Source organism: Rhinopithecus roxellana, unplaced genomic scaffold (genome assembly GCF_007565055.1).
Source record: "Rhinopithecus roxellana isolate Shanxi Qingling unplaced genomic scaffold, ASM756505v1 contig1962, whole genome shotgun sequence".
Taxonomy (NCBI): Eukaryota; Metazoa; Chordata; class Mammalia; order Primates; family Cercopithecidae; genus Rhinopithecus; species Rhinopithecus roxellana.
This window is the reverse complement of record NW_022141912.1, coordinates 7-4,415: the sequence shown is the minus strand read 5'-3', so window position 1 is coordinate 4,415 and position 4,409 is coordinate 7. Positions and strand designations below refer to the sequence as shown.

Sequence of the window (4,409 nt, the reverse complement as noted above, 5' to 3'; positions counted from 1 at the left end):
ATAATAGATATAATAGATATAGGTGTACAATACAGACATAATAGATATAGTAGATATAGGTATAAAATATAGACATAATAGATGTAATAGATATAGGTATAAAATATAGACATAATAGATATAATAGATATAGGTGTAAAATATAGACATAATAGATTTCGATATAAAGTAAAGACATAATATATATAATGGATATAGATATAAAATATAGACATAATATATATTTATAAAATATAGACATAACAGATATAATAGATATAGGTATAAAATATAGACATAATAGATATAATAGATATAGTTATGAAATAGACATAATAGATACAATAGATATAGGCATAAAATATAGACATAATAGATATGATATATATAGCTATAACATATAAACATAGTAGATATGATAGATATAGTTATAAAATATAGACATAATAGAAATAGGTATAAAATATAGACATAATAGATATAATAGATATAGGTGTAAAACATAGACATAATAGATATAATAGATACAGGTATAAAATATAGATATAATAGATATAGGTATGAAATATAGATATAATAGATATAATAGATATAGGTATAAAACATAGACATAATAGATATAGTAGATACAGGTATAAAATATAGATATAATAGATATAGGTATAAAATATAGATATAATAGATATAATATATGTACGTATAAAAATAGATATAATAGATACAGGTTTAAAATATAGACAATAGATATAATAGATATAGTTATAAAATATAGATATAATAGATTATAATTATAAAATATAAATATAATATATATAATCGATATAGGTATAAAATATAGATATAATAAATATAGGTATAAAATATAGTTATAATAGATTTAGGTATAAATTATAGATATAATAGATATTATAGATATAGTTATAAAATATAGACATAATAGATATAATAGATATAGATATCAAATATAGATATAATGGATATAGATATCAAATATAGATACAATAGTTATAGGTATAAACTATAGATATAGTGGATATAATAGATATAGGTATAAAATATGGACATAATAGATATAATGGATATAGGTATAAAATATAGACATAAGAGGTATAATACATATAGGTATAAAATATAGATATAATAGATATAATCGATATAGGTATAAAATATAGACATAAGAGATATAGGTATAAAATATAAACATAAAAGATATAATAGATATAGGTAAAAAATATAGATATAAGAGATATAATAGCTATAGGTATAAAATATAGACATAATAAATATAATCGATACAGGTATAAAATATACCACATAATAGATATAGGTATAAAGTATAGGCATAATAGATATAATACATTATCGGCATAAAATATAGACATAATACATACAAAGATATAGGTATAAAATATAGATATAAAGATACAATAGATCTAGTATAAAATATAGACATAATGGATATAATAGATATAGGTATAAAATATAGACAGAATAGATATGATATGTATAGGTATAAAATATAGACATAATAGATATGATAGATATAGGTATAAACTATAGACATATAGATTTAAGTATAAAATATAGACACAATAAATATAATAGGTATACGTATAAAATGTAGACATAATAGCTATAGGTATAAAATATAGACATAATAGATATAATAGATACAGGTATGAAATACAGACATAATAGATATAATAGATAGAGGTATAAAATATAGACATAATAGATATAATAGAGAGAGGTATAAAAATATAGACATAATAGATATAGGTATAAAATATAGACACAATAGATCTCGGTATCATCTGCAGAATATGGTACTAATGCAAAGGAGTCTGTAACAGACTATACTACACCCTCTTCTTCTCTGCCTAACACTGTGGCTACTAATAACACAAAGATGGAGGATACTTTGGTTAATAATGTGCCCCTGCCTAACACCCTTCCCTTCCCTAAGAGAGAGACTATACAACAGAGCTCCAGCCTAACTTCAGGTCCTCCCACTACTTTCAGCCTCACCTTCAAGATGGAGTCTGCACGCAAGGATAGGGAGAATTCTCCAAATGTAAGGGAAAAGGGGTCTCCAGTAACTTCCACAGCACCTCCAATTGCAACTGGAGTCAGCAGTAGTGCCAGTGCACCAAGCACTGCTAATTATAATTCGTTCTCAAGTGCATCGATGCCCCAGATTCCTGTTGCTTCAGTCACTCCTACAACATCACTATCAGGAGCTGGTACGTACACTACCTCTTCTTTGAGCACAAAATCTACAACCACATCGGACCCTCCAAATATTTGTAAAGTGAAACCTCAGCAGTTGCAGACAAGCAGCCTGCCTTCTGCAAGTCATTTTTCACAGTTAAGCTGTATGCCTTCCCTTATTGCCCAGCAACAACAGAGTCTGCAAGTTTATGTGTCTCAGTCTGCAGCAGCTCAAATCCCAGCCTTCTATATGGACACAAGTCATTTATTTAATACCCAGCATGCACGATTGGCTCCACCATCCTTGGCTCAACAACAGGGTTTCCAACCAGGTCTCTCTCAGCCAACTTCAGTTCAGCAGATTCCAATCCCTATTTATGCACCACTGCAAGGGCAGCATCAAGCCCAACTGAGTTTGGGGGCTGGACCTGCTGTTTCCCAGGCTCAGGAATTGTTCAGCTCTTCACTTCAACCATATAGATCTCAGCCAGCTTTTATGCAAAGCAGTTTATCCCAGCCATCTGTGGTCCTTTCTGGGACTGCTATTCACAACTTTCCAACTGTCCAACACCAAGAACTTGCCAAGGCACAATCTGGTCTTGCCTTTCAGCAAACATCAAATACCCAGCCTATTCCCATATTGTATGAACATCAACTGGGGCAGGCATCAGGACTAGGAGGTTCCCAGCTGATTGACACACATCTTCTCCAGGCTAGAGCAAATCTTACCCAGGCTTCAAATCTTTATTCTGGACAAGTACAACAGCCTGGTCAGACAAATTTTTATAACACTGCCCAGTCACCAAGTGCTCTCCAGCAGGTTACAGTACCTTTACCAGGATCCCAGCTTTCCTTGCCTAATTTTGGATCTACAGGGCAACCTCTAATTGCTTTGCCTCAGACTCTTCAGTCCCCGTTACAGCATACCACTCCCCAAGCACAGGCTCAGAGTCTGAGTCGTCCTGCACAAGTAAGCCAGCCTTTCAGAGGATTAATTCCTGCTGGAACACAGCATAGCATGATTGCAACCACAGGAAAAATGTCTGAAATGGAACTAAAAGCCTTGGAAGTGGCATTGATATAAAACCAGGCACACCTCCAATCGCTGGTAGAAGCACCACACCAACATCTAGTCCCTTCCGGGCTACTTCTACAAGTCCGAACAGCCAGTCCAGCAAAATGAACAGTATTGTCTACCAGAAGCAGTTCCAGTCAGCCCCTGCCACTGTGAGAATGACACAACCGTTTCCTACACAGTTTGCACCCCAGAAGAGAGCTGTGGGAAGAGGACGTCAGCCACAAGACATTTGGTCCTAGGTGTTGGCAAAGCAGAGAGCAGAGGTTCTTCAGTCCACGCAACGGTTCTTCTCTGAACAGCATCAGAGCAAACAGATAGGAGGCAAAGCCCAGAAAGTGGACAGTGATTCAAGTAAACCTCCTGAAACACTGACCGACCCTCCTGGTGTCTGTCAGGAAAAAGTAGAAGAAAAGCCACCCCCTGCACCCTCCATAGCCACCAAACCTGTTAGAAACTGGACCAATCAAACCTCAGGCAATCAAAACCGAAGAAACAAAATCTTAAAGGCTATGGTTTATTGCAGGGGATTGGGGGTGGGGGGAGGAAAACATGGAGAAATTAAGTCAGATAATGCCAGCAGCCCAAAGGGGCAAAATGGTCCGTGGACATTATCCTGTTCAGAGCTTGGAGATATACAAGGGACATAGGAGCAATTTACACTGACACATAGCTGCTGTACCAGTAAAAATGAGGCTTTGCAAGCTTGTACCTACTATATAACATGCACTCGGTTGATGGCCACGCATCTTCAGTCAGAATTTATATATAAATATATGCACCCATTTTTTTTGAGTGCATATAATTTAGACCTAAAAATCCTTATGATTAGATGAACACACCAAAAATATAAGAAAAATAACACGGCAGAGGAATAGCTCAGCCCTGAACAGTGTGATGGTCCCAGCTAATACATCAGATGCGGTTTTTTTTGCTCCCTTATGTTCCTGGATATGGTTATGGCATTTGTAGGCTTGGAGGTGAAGAACTGAAGATAACTGGTGCTGGATAGAGGAGCCTTTTTTTTATTATGGCAGCTTGCTATTTTTATAACATGGTGATTGAGTTGAACACAATCAAAGTACAGTAGTAACTGATCTCCCCTTCTTCCTGGATGAATGAGCAGATGAGTAAATATTGATGT

The 4,409-nt window shown here is 34.5% G+C and overlaps 1 pseudogene across 1 annotated transcript; it reads left to right on the top strand.

Annotated features, from left to right (window-relative positions):
• The first annotated feature begins 1,780 nt into the window (after positions 1–1,780).
• On the top strand, positions 1,781–3,915 carry LOC115895734 (annotated as a pseudogene). The gene has a single exon (XR_004055863.1). The product of XR_004055863.1 is annotated as a protein PRRC2C pseudogene (transcript).
• The last annotated feature ends 494 nt before the right edge of the window (positions 3,916–4,409 follow it).